General features: G+C 40.3%; 1 protein-coding gene across 1 annotated transcript in view; it reads left to right on the forward strand.

The window, feature by feature from the left end:
- Positions 1-13,190, forward strand: part of LOC124798986 (tubulin polyglutamylase complex subunit 2) — a 114,638-nt gene that overhangs the window by 52,268 nt on the left and 49,180 nt on the right. The window lies entirely within an intron of this gene.

Below are 13,190 nucleotides of genomic sequence, written 5' to 3' on the forward strand. Positions count from 1 at the left end.
AGCCTTCCATAACACGGGCATGGAGACTCTGGACATCTTGTACTGGGGTTCCATACACAGGAGCTTCCGAATGCCTCCCCAAATAGAAGACCAGTGGGTTTAGGTCCGGAGAGCATGGAGTTCAGGCAGTTCGTCCATCTCTACCTATTCCTCTGTCACCGAATATGATATTGCCCGGCCTCCACGCTCTCCGGATCTAAACCCACTGTACTTTAATTTGGGGGTGCTTTTGAAAGCTCTTGTGTATGGAACCCCAGTAAAAGATGTTCAGATTCTCTGTGCCCGTTTTATGGAAGCCTGCGAAACCGAACGCCATACTCTCACCGCATCCGAGATTCACTATTTAGGCGAGCTGATGCATTATCAGTACCCACGGAGGGTTTATTGAACATCTCCTGTGAGAAAGAGATGTATGTGGTATGCTGGTGCGTTCTGTTCGAGGCCGGCCGGTGTGGCCGAGCGGTTGTAGGCGCTTCAGTCCGGAACCGCGCGACTGCTACGGTCGCAGGTTCGAATCCTGCCTCGGGCATGGATGTGTGTGATGTCCTTAGGTTTAAGTAGTTCTAAGTTCTAGGGGACTGATGATCTCAGATGTTAAGTCCCATAGTGCCCAGAGCCATTTGAACCATTCACTGTCGTAAAGAGTCAGGCATCCATATGAAGAAATAATGGAAGTGAGAAGCAAGAGAGATAAAAGCAATGATCTCTTCTTTATAGAAGAGATGTAGTCAGTGTTTACCTTTCATGCTGAAGACTTAATGACTAACCTGATAAAGGCATTAAAATGTGGCAATATTTAATAGGAAGTAGCAAAACAGGGTCAAGTGCCAGGCAACGAAAAGCATAACTGTACGAATAATTTTACGATCTTCCCAAGTTAGCTCTTTATTCCCGTGAAGTAACGAGTGGAGTCGACGATGGATCTCAGATCGATTCCATATTCCTATATTTTCAGAAGGCTTTTGATACCGTTCCTCACACGCGACTATTAATCAAATTGCGTGCATATGAAGTATCGTCTCAGTTGTGTGACTGGATTCGTGATTTCCTCTCAGAGAGGTCACAGTTCGTAGCGATAGCCGGTAAATCATCGAGTAGAACAGAAGTGACATCTGACGTTCCGCAAGGTAGTGTCATAGGCCCTCTGCTTTTCCTGATTTATATAAATGATCTAGGTGATAATCTGAGGTGCCCCTTTAGATTGTTTGCAGATGACGCTGTAATTTACCGTCTAGTAAAATCATCAGACGATCAATTCCAATTACAAAATGATCCAGAGAGAATTTCTGTATGGGGCGAAAAGTGGCAATTAGCACTAAACAAGGGAAAGTGCGAGGTCATCCAGCCGGCCGAAGTGGCCGTGCGGTTCTAGGCGCTGCAGTCTGGAACCGCGAGACCACTACGGTCGCAGGTTCGAATCCTGCCTCGGGCATGGATGTGTGTGATGTCCTTAGGTTAGTTAGGTTTAACTAGTTCTAAGTTCTCGGGGACTAATAAGCTCAGAAGTTGAGTCTCATAGTGCTGAGAGCCATTTGAGGTCATCCACATGGGTACTAAAAGAAATCCGATAAATTTTGGGTATACGATAAATCGCACAAATCTAAGGGCCGTCGATTCGACTAAATATCCAGGAATTACAATTACGAGCAACTTAAATTTGGAAGACCACATAGATAAAATTGTGGGGAAGGCGTAACTAGGACTGCGCTTTGTTGGCAGAACATTTAGAAGATGCGACAAACCCACTAAAGAGACAGCCTACATTACACTTTTCCGTCCTCTGCTGGAATATTTATGCACGGTATGGGATCCTTACCAGGTAGGATTGACGGAGGACAGCGAAAAAGTGCAAAGAAGGGCAGCTTGTTTCGTGTTATCGCGCAGTAGGGATGAGAGTGTCACTGATATGATATCGAGTTGGGGTGGCAGTCACTGAAACAAAGGCGGTTTTCTTTGCAGCAAGATCTTCTTACGAAATTTCAATCGCCAACTCTCTCTTCCGAATGCGAAAATATTTTGTTGACACCCACCTACGTAGGAAGAAATGATCATCACAATAAAATAAGAGAAATCAGAGCTCTAACGGAAAAATTTAAGTGTTCCTATTTCTCAGGCGCCATTCGGGAGTGGAATGGTAGAGAAGTAGTATGAAAATGGTTCGAAAAACCCTCTGCCAGGCACTTACGTGTGAATTGCAGAGTAACCATGTAGATGTGGATGTAGATGTTCTCCAGAAATAAAAGTTGACAACAGAGAATTTCTCAAAAACATCTTTAGACATTTAATAAGAGAATAACATTTCATCAGCAATGAAGGTCTCGAATGACGAATTAACGTAATTAAATAATTTATAACTCAGAATAAATTTGAAGCGTTAACATAACAAGCTCACTGGAGCTTTGCAATAGTAATAACCGTAAGTCAGGATAACAAATGATGCAGAACTATAATAAAGAGAGAAACAACCTGAAAAAACTTAATCGTTAAAACACCAATTTGCACAATCAGTAAGATTTGGCAAAACAAAAAATGTGAGATGAGGCGTTGCAAAATGTCCCCCAACTAAGGTAGGTAAATTAAAAGAAACGCTGTTCTCAACAGTTAACAGCCAACACAGAGGAAGATGAACACACAAATAAAATATTTAATATGATAGTCAGAAGAGGTAAATGTACATTGTGAATTTTCTGGTGAGATCCGAAGCAAGTTTAACAAAGTTCTCAATGAATAATTATTCTTCTGTGATCCTCCTGCAGTAGCCTTCAATAAGATGTGCCAAACTTAGCGTGCTTAGGCTAACTTCCTTCTCAGCGAGCTCCACTAAGTTAAGAGAAAGGCCTGGGCTGCAGGAACCCATCGGAAGTAGAAAGGCACCAAGACCAACATGCTCACTGGGCTTGCAACGTACCACACCCGACCCATCACTCGTATCAACCCACAAGTCACTTCACCACAAGCTCTGGCGATGCGCTTAGTCGGTAATGGGGCACCTGTCCCCTGTAAGAGAAATTATCAATCACCGCCTTGCACGGTACGATATTGAATATTTCAAAAAAATTGTAATATCTTTTCAGTGAACGCTATATGGAAAAATAACATGCACTTACGCAATGCTTCTTTATGCAATGTACAGAAATATCTCCACTATTCAGCAGGTTTCATTTTTAATAGGCTTCCAGCAGAACTGAAAAAAAAGAGTGATAAACCTCCAAGATGCAACTCTAGGTGAAGGGTTTTTTGTGGCACACTTATTCTGTTATGTAAGGGAGTTTCTTACTGTAGGCGATAATTTTCTGTGCGGTGTGTAACATTTATGCGTATAGTCTCTCATAATTTTGCGTGTTTAATTAATTCTTTTGTTTATAAAATTTGAAAACAGCATTCTGTAAACTATGGGCTGACTCGTCCCGCGACCAAGTAGCTTTGGTTCGCATAGGTCTCACAAAACCTAAAAGATAAATCAATAAGAATAGCAGTGACACAGTAAATACAAGTGCTGCTAGGTTCCATGGGCGACAATCTCTTACACGTACGAATAAGAAAAACGTAGACCATTCGTAGGACGTTTTTCTAGAACAGAACTGGGATAAAGATAAACAAACAGAAGGATCGTTGTGAAGAGTACCCACAACAGAGAGTAACAACGGGTTCAATCATCTTAACAGAATAAAAACAACGAACACCGCCAAATTAAGAAAACTAGAAGAGTACACATGAATGCAGGAGACGCAAACAAAAGCAATTATATGGCTTAAAATCAAACAAATCCTGGATGTGGCACGTCTGGTGCCTTGTACCTGCTGACACAATTAAAAGTAGCTCGCATCTCCTTTGAATGCGAATGCAATATTTCGACTTCTGAAATAGGGTAAACGGCTACAATGCACAATTATATGCAATAATCTATTGTTAGCATTCTTCTGTCAGCTTTTCGGTTTATTTTATAAGTGAAGTTGGACGTTGCTCTTTGCGGTCTGCAAAATGACTTTCTCGATAGAAGAAAGATTTGAAATTGCGGAAGCATATGTGAAAACAGCTTCGATTAAGGAAACTCGCTAAATTTTCGGGGTCAGGTATCCAAACAAATTACTAACAGCAGAGAGAGCGATACAGGGTTTGTATAAGAAGTGGTGCACCTATGGATGTGTGCGAAATGTAAAACGAGAAATAATTCCCTCACTTCGGACACCAAAAGTCATTCCAGATATTCGCCGAAGGATTGTTCAGAATCCAAAGAAGTCTACACGTAAACTGGACCAAAAGGCACGTGTAAGTAGGAGGAATAATTGTCAGCAGACATTGAAAAGTCTTAATCTGATGCCATATCGTGTGACTGCTGTGCGGCAATTACGGGAGGAGGACAGAAACAACAGATTAGTGCACGTGGCTGTAACATAGTTTCATCTTTCCGGTCATGTGAATTCACAGAACAGTACGTTCTGGGCAACGGAGAACCCCAACATCGTGTGTCAGTGACAATACATAGATTAAAAAATGGGCGTTTGGTGCTGTGTAACAGGAACGCGCATCATTAGACCGATATTTTTTGACACTACCATCGACACGGTTACACATATGGAAATTTTTGATACGTTATGTGCTCAACTCACTGAATATGAAAGACAACAGTGCCCCTTCCAGCAAGATGGGGCAACACGTCACTCGTCTAATGTATCCCTGGGACGAGTCCATAATGTCTTCACTGAGCAACGAATTGTCAGCAAACATTTATGGCCTCCATTTTCGCCAGATCTAACAATATGTGATTTTTTCGTGTGGGGGCACTTGAAGAACAAGTTCAGTGAAACAAATCCACACCAATACAGGAACTGAAGACAACATCAGCCGTGAAGTTGCCATCATCCATATAGGAACTTTACGCCGGTGTATCTTAATGTGCTTAGACGGGCATAGCTGTGTACTGATGTTGCAGGGAGGTCGTTTCCAACACCTTCCATGAATGTATTTTTCAGCAAATTTTTTACTGTAAACAAATGGTAAGTCCATTTCAGCACATAGTTAATTTCACTGCGTTTCCTTTATACTTACACGGGCTACTTTTACACTGAAGAGCCAAAGAAACTGGTACACTTGCCTGATATCGTGTAGGGCCCCGGAGAGGGCGCAGAAGTGCCGCAACACGAAGTGACACGGACTCGACTAATGTCCGAAATAGTACTGACCGCAAATGGTACAGTCGTGCTCAAAAGTATCCGAACGACACGAACTGCATTTCGCCTGATTCGCATGCAACCGGAATATCGCGGCTGTCTAGCAGGTCCTCTAATCGCTCCTTGGTACAGTCGTTTGACTATTGAAAATGGTTCCAACAAGTCACCGCTAGAAAAAACTGCTCTGTATCGCAGTAACTCAAGATGTAAAGTAATACCACGATGCTACTAATATCAGGGAACACCTTATCACAGATAAGACTGTCCTTAAGACTTGTAAGCTCACATTTATTACAATAAATAACATACCTGAAATGTTACCACTCTCATTATTGCGTCAGATAGGTAATGCACGTTGTAAGTTCGTCGTATTCATGATTTCCTCTTCAAAGTAACATACAGTACTTATTATTTAACACAAAATGACATTAAAAATTTAAGTTATTAACGAGCAGCTAGTTGAGAATATGTATGAACTTCAAATGACACGACGAACCTTCTCGTTCTGCATATGGATTCAAACCCAGGTCAGGCAGACTAAGCAAAGATTTCGTGACTGACGCAAACTAACAGTCATTCCTGATTAGGCATACAGAGAGTGATATACCTCGATTTTAGACAGTATCGGTTAGCAAATATTAACTTTAAATTACATAACGCAAACATTTTTAACGGACGCGAATTCCTCCCCAGCATCTCTTGTCCCTGTTAACGAACTACGAGAGATGTTAAATATTGCTTCTTCACAAGTAACTTACTTGAAATGCCGTGAGGTAAAGCTTTGTGTTGGACAGGGATTCGAACCCAGAACCTAAACGGATTGATATCGAAGCACAACCAACTGTGACATATCAGATTTCCTTGGCAGTAGCTAGATGTTGTAACTGAAATGACGAGAAGAAACATTAATTTCTTCCTTCCCAGGACTCCAACCCGGCACCTATCGCTGTTATATCCTAGAGAAAACGAACGTTAAATATGGGTTTGTTGCACCAGCAGCGACATGTGAGCATGTTTGAACTAGAAATAATATGACGAAAAGTTCAGTGCTCACTGGGAATAGAGCCCCACACATATCGTTGTTGACTACAAACAAAGAGACGTCAGCTACCGAAGTTTTCTCCACCAGCAGCTCGGAATAGCAACTTGAACTTACAGTGATCTCGCAAATAGTTCTGTGTCCCACTGGGAGTCAAAAACGTCAGAATCGTTAGATTGTCTACGAATGAAAAAACATTAAAAATCAAAATTGTTATCCTCCAGCAGATAGGTGTTCTCATGCTAGAGCTTGATAATACATAATGAAATCTTTAGTGCCGGGTCAGGACTCGAACCTATTCACGCGCAATATGTGGAGATGTTGAGAAATCTGCAGTTTTGAACAAACAACAAATTGTAGCCGAGCTGTATTGTTACGAAGGGATCAAATTCCGCGTTATGGGCGGTCTGAGTTGTATTCTCAGTTCAGAACCAATTTTATCGACATACAGAAGCTCAGATAAAAGATGGAATAAGTGTCCTGTAACCCTACATAACGTTTGTTTCGTCACTAGAAATAAATAACTAGTATTAGAAAGGTTAGTGGTGATAGAGTTTCTACATGTCGCCACTCCGGACCTTATTGTGGTTCAACCTAACGTCTACTTGGCAGATAAGGAACATCATCTTTAATGTGAATTTCGGACCACACTGCCATTATATCTTCTTCACTTGGTGTAGTCAGAAGAGAATGGAATCTTTCTCTCCCTATCTAAAATCATTCACAGAAGTGGGAATCAAACCCAGTACATAGGTACAAGAGCCTACCATCAGTCCAACAGACCACCAAACCCTCTTTTCTCTGACTCTATTTCCTATCGTAACAGCGTTGCGCCACACTGGATGAGAATTCTGACACACAGGCTCCCTGTAGTAAATTGCAGCATGTTCAGTAAATTCATTTACTTGGTTGACCAAATCACCATGAACTAGCTGCCTCGGCTACCCAGTGCATACATTCGACTCTATTTTGTAATCACCGAAATAAAATCACGTAACTGCCACCTACACAGAACTGCCAACAGTGTAGGATGCAGAAATTTAAATAGGAAGTGTTCCTTTCCACTTGAGCTATTCTATTGCGCTATCTGTTTGTAAAAAACGTCGTGCACGGCAAAAGAAAAGCTGTAACTGTTTCTTTCAGAAGTCTAGACCCGGCCATTTGTATTATGTCGCAGCGCTGTGGTATGCAGATGTTCTGTAGGAATTGTTGTTCAGCTCTGGAAGTGTTGTATCTCTGTGTCAGCTAGTAGCGTAATGTTAAGTGTCGTGCACCACAGATAAGATGTCGCGAGTTCGAGTACATTTACTGCTAAATTTTTTTAAAACGCAATTCTGCTGTCTGCTGAAGTTACCAATGAGTCGGATGCGAGTTTTGCAACTGTGAAATACTTTCCTACATTATCGAAGCGAATATTAAATTTGAACTAATACTGCGAAAATTTTGTACTTGGATAGCTTAGAATGAAAATCTTTCTGTTTATTTCAAAGGAAAACAATTGATTTTCTAAAACATTGTCTGTCATACACAACTTGAAACAGGTCATGTCGACCAAATCATATGGAAGAACTGACAGCGACGTATATCGGAAGGGATTAAGATCTCTTGCCTTTTGGTTTGGCAGTACTCGAGAGCCATTTCTAGGCGCAAGTAAAAGAAGAAAGGCAGCGCGTTTTTGTTATCAAGTAACGTCTTCATCAATTACTTTAGTTTTAATGTAATCTGCGAGTAACTTTTGATGTTTGATAATAACATGAAAAGGATTCTGTAGACAGGGAAAGAACTTGTTCTTGGGAAACTACTTCTAAGGTGACCAAAAGGTATTAAATGATATTCAAACACGTGTGTTCCAGCAGCGGTATGAATAAAATGATAGTAATAATGACGGTAATAATCGAATTATCCAGTAACTTCACACTTCACAGTGGATTTTCTCGAACTAAGAAATTTGCTCAATTTGTAAAAATTCAAAATGGCTTTACTTCGAGCCTATGATGCCTAGAAGAGTCTTTACATCCTGCTGACATGAGAATAGCATAATCTCCACGTCAGAAGCTTGCTTCTACTTAACCATTTAATAGACCCGCATTTTTTCCACCGTGACTAAGTTTGTAAGCTAAGCACATCATCCGTTTCAGCACACTATTGAGTCTGGGAAATGTGGCCACAATGGTCTGGTGGAACGAATTATCACAGGTGCACTGCGTGGGTTCAGGAATTTACTTTCAAGAGGCAGAAACAGATTTATTTTACCTCTGGCAACCTCAAGAGATTGACATTATAATCCATAATCCGCATTAAACATCACGTTCCTTCATTATGAACTGGGCGGAGCCGGTTTACGTTGGGAAATGACATAGCGGAAGTCATGGCAAACAGAAATACAGTCGCCAGTAACCTTACTTACATTAGAAAATTTTATTTTATTTGATGAACCGTTAGCCATTTAAAGGAACATGTCACTTATTTTACTTGTACTTGATTGAACTAGAGACGTTGAAAAATTTGGTGCTGGACTGTGATTCGAATTCGTATCTCCTCTTTCGAGGATCTGAATCTCTCAGAACAGTGTGGTTCAATCATTTCGTTCCTTTTCCCAAGACTGCAATCTTCTCTAGGTCTCCTCTAAAGGATCCAGTACAAAAATATTCATAATTTCATTTCAAGCCCTATCAAGTGCACACTCACTTGCTAGTGAAAATTAACGTGCATTTTTAATGTCTGTTCATGTGTTGCCAACAATCGCAATAGGTGTCGTTATTTCTGGTCAGACACGCACACATCTTACTGTTGGTGAGTAAGCAACTGATATTTAAGCTATATTCGTGGATGCATGGTAGGTGTGCAGTTCGATTGTCGCTTAGTCACAAAAGTTTGTATCCTTATTTTAGATTCAAGCACCTAGCAGCTCGTAAGAAAAACCGATACGTAACATTCGATTTTTCTTAGTTAACATTCGATTACGTGTTGGGTTCGTTTCTCTGTCACAGAACTTCACATCATGCACTTCATCTTTACATGCATGAACACTGTGTTACTTCAAAATGGAGGTATATCAGACATATTTCGTGGTTAGCTAACAGGGACGAAAGGGTCTTGATAGGAGTCCCGGTTTATTACAAAAATTGTCGTCTTTTATTTTCAGGTTTAGGTTTGATTACTGGTATTGGCAAAAATTCTGGTAATTCATGACTCTTCATGGCTAGTCATCAATATGATGTGATTAAATTAGATTAGATTAGATTAATTCTTGTTCCATAGATCATGAATACGACATTTCGTAATGATGTGGAACGTGTCATTTTAAATGAAAGATTTCTTTACATACCATGATTCAATTTCTTTGCAACAATTGTTTGCACACTCTCTCTCTCTCATTTCTTTTTTATTTCTATCTCTCTCTCCCTCCATCTCTTCCTCTCTCTCACTCTCTCTCTGTCACACACACACATTCATTTCTTTTTTTTATTTGTTTGTTGTGCTCGACTATCGGCGAGGCAAGAAAACGCCTGTCTGTGTTTCTTAGTTTTGAGTACACTTGCGAAAGAAATATAAAAACAACTATAAGAGTTACTGATTTATGATGCTTAGTTTGCAGTCAATTCTGAGTACTATTAGTAACTACGCTCCAGTCCCTAAACCTAGTTACAGAAATGCGAATCAGACGCATTACGTATTCCAAGCCGTAGCAGCTGCGGCTTGGAGACACCAGTTATGGTCACTTCCCAGCCCGCTGCAGGATCACATCGGTTCGTCTTCTTCCTGGTGGTACTGTAACTGAGATTTGGCAACAAGGCAACGTATGTTTGGCAACTCTGCGATCGAAGAGTTACTTCCTTGTGTGCACGGAATTAAGCCTCAAAGTTCACTTGATATTACCAGTCATTTCCATTGAATAATCTCAGTTATTATCGCTTCAGGTGTAACAGAAGATCGTAAACTTGCGGTTTTCAGCCCAGGAAAGTAGTTGCAGGTGGAAATCGCAACTATTCTCGTCCTTTAAATAGCGGTTTTGAGTTCTAGCCACTATTGGCCTCGTAAGAGGAAGCTAAGCCACGTTCCACTTTGCCAGCTCCATCGTAACGTGTTGACCAGTGAAAAAGCGTCTCTTATGGTTTGCAGTTCCAGTCTCACTGACTTCAATGTTTTTACCCCTTCTGTGAAAGAGCTACAAGCAGTCAGATCAAACATCAATAAGGAAATCGCAAGAAAATACTTTCGGCTCATAGTGCAATGGTGAAAAATTTACAATCCTCCAGAACAGGTAACGCCTCTTTCCGCTGCTGACAAGAAAATTTGGGGTTTCTAGAAAAACATAACTATATTTATGAAATGCCGCATTTGCATACCTCTTGAGTATGACACAGCATACCAATTAAACACAGACCCAATGAAAATCTAAGTGAGTAGTATTTTACTAATTCGTGTCGATAGAGGCATGCTTGTGTACAGATACTCAGTTTTATTAAAACAGACTTTCGTCGTAAGGTTATCGTGGGTAGTTTTATTTCATTTCTTATAATACAGTGCACAATTTTCGTAAGGTTTCCTTTAGTGTTTTTGAAACAATAGTAAACATGAGAGCGAAATTAATCATCAACGATATATGCGAATTCTCTGATGTTATCTGTAACAGTCTGACGGTGCACATGCAGTTTATTGATTACATGCATGTAAAAAACTTGTTCTGAGTTAAAGCTGTCAAACAATGTTTGAAGAAGAATAAAATGCCACTACCACACAACAGCTAATGTAGAAAATACTTTTCTGACATATTTGGGCACGATGCACTCTCCCCATACATAATACAAAAGCTTCTAGATGCATCTGCTGCCTGGCTGTCTATTAAACCTGGAAAGAACAAAATGTCACAGAAGTTAGCCCTTTTTCGACATGCGACTCTTTTGGGTTGAGAAGTGAAGGGAATTATGTTCAAAGTTCCATTAGATTGGTAACTTCAGCAGACAGCAGAATTGCGTTTTAAAAAAATTTACCAGTAAATGTACTCGAACTCGCGACATCTTATCTGTGGTGCACGACACTTAACATTACGCTACTAGCTGACACATAGCTACAACACTTCCAGAGCTGAACAACAATTCCTACAGCGCTGCGAGATAATGCAAATGGCCGGGTCTAGACTTCTGAAAGAAACAGTTACAGCTTTTCTTTCGCCGTGCACGACGTTTTTTACAAACAGATAGCGCAATAGAATAGCTCAAGTGGAAAGGAACACTTCCTATTTAAATTTCTGCATCCTACACTGTTGGCAGTTCTGTGTAGGTGGCAGTTACGTTATTTTATTTCGGTGATTACAAAATAGAGTCGAATGTATGCACTGGGTAGCCGAGGCAGCTAGTTCATGGTGATATGGTCAACCAAGTAAATGAATTTACTGAACATGCTGCAATTTACTATAGGGAGCCTGTGTGTCAGAATTCTCATCCAGTGTGGCGCAACGCTGTTACGATAGGAAATAGAGTCAGAGAAAAGAGGGTTTGGTGGTCTGTTGGACCGATGGTTACATTTTCAACTATCCCCATTGACATATATCAACACCCGTATGCAGCTAAGGGTATTCATTTCAGTGTAATTTCATTCTAACAGGCTGCATGGTCACCGATGGTATCTGTTCTTTCGGACATCTTCGTATATTTAAAGTCTTGGTCTCCCTTTATAATGTCTCGCCGTCTCTTTCCCTCAAAACCAAATTAACTATTCCTTGATGCATAAGGATGTGTCTTGTCAAGCCAGCCCTACGTTTAGTCACATTGTGCCGTTTTTTTCTTCCTGATTTGGTTCAGTATTTCTCCGTTAGTTATCCGATCCACCCAGCTAATCTTCAGGACCACAAATATAATGGAAATAGTTCAACAGTCATTTTTGCAATGGGCCAGTGTTTGCGCTACTCACCATAACCTTCATTTTGAACAATAATTTGTAACACGCCAGTATAGCGTAAGTTCTTCTGCTTTTGTTACATTCTGTTTGCACGCTTCTACTATTACATTCGTTGGGCTTAACTGAGACAAAGCTTAAATTCGTTACGTTGTTTGTACACTGATTCCTTACACCAGCACTTTTCAGCTAACACAAATAAAAAAGTAATACCTTAATTTAAACAGATAAATACATTTTCTCCTTAATTTATTTTTTCCATCCCAACTAATCGCCATGCATAGTGCCAGCTGAGAAAAAGAGAACGAGAGAGAAATGCGTTGATGCTCTCTTTACACGAATTCATTCTCGGAGACCGATGCCTTTCCTTGCTTGTAGAATTGCGGCATATGCTACTTGATGTTGCACAAGTGACGTCATGCCACGCTTTCCTTCTAGCTTTTGCAGGCGCGCTTAAACATACTATACTCCCTCGCAATTTTTATTAAATTCAGCGTTCTCACTTCTTGGCCTAAGTACATGGGAAAAATTGTATTCGTAATTTAATATTCAACACTACGCACTATACAAATTTCTTGTTTGCAACTCACTCCACATAAGTCATCTGCTATAGGAATGAAAACACCAGAAAACAGAAAATACTGATTAAAATACTATACAAATCAAGCTAGGCATACTATGAACTTACTGATAACATTTCCGTCAATGACTTGTCATACGTTTAACCAAATGACAGATATAACGTGTCAGATATGGTACACATGTCAGACCCCGTAAACACGTGTGTCACTTAATGGAGCTGAACGCAGAGAGAAATGTTCCTCATTCCAGAAGTGTACTGGTTTGTCGTTAATCGAAGAATATTATACTAAATAATATCGATCGAATTCTGGAAGAGAAGGTTCCCTACGTATGTAATGAAACGACTAAAAAAAAAGATGGTAGGCAATTGTACCTATGTACTGGGTTCGATTCCCACTTCTGTGAATGATTTTAGATAGGGAGAGAAAGATTCCATTCTCTTCTGACTGCACCAAGTGAAGAAGATATAATGGCAGTGTGGTCCGAAATTCACATTAAAG

Source organism: Schistocerca piceifrons, chromosome 5, assembly GCF_021461385.2.
Source record: "Schistocerca piceifrons isolate TAMUIC-IGC-003096 chromosome 5, iqSchPice1.1, whole genome shotgun sequence".
Classification (NCBI taxonomy): domain Eukaryota; kingdom Metazoa; phylum Arthropoda; class Insecta; order Orthoptera; family Acrididae; genus Schistocerca; species Schistocerca piceifrons.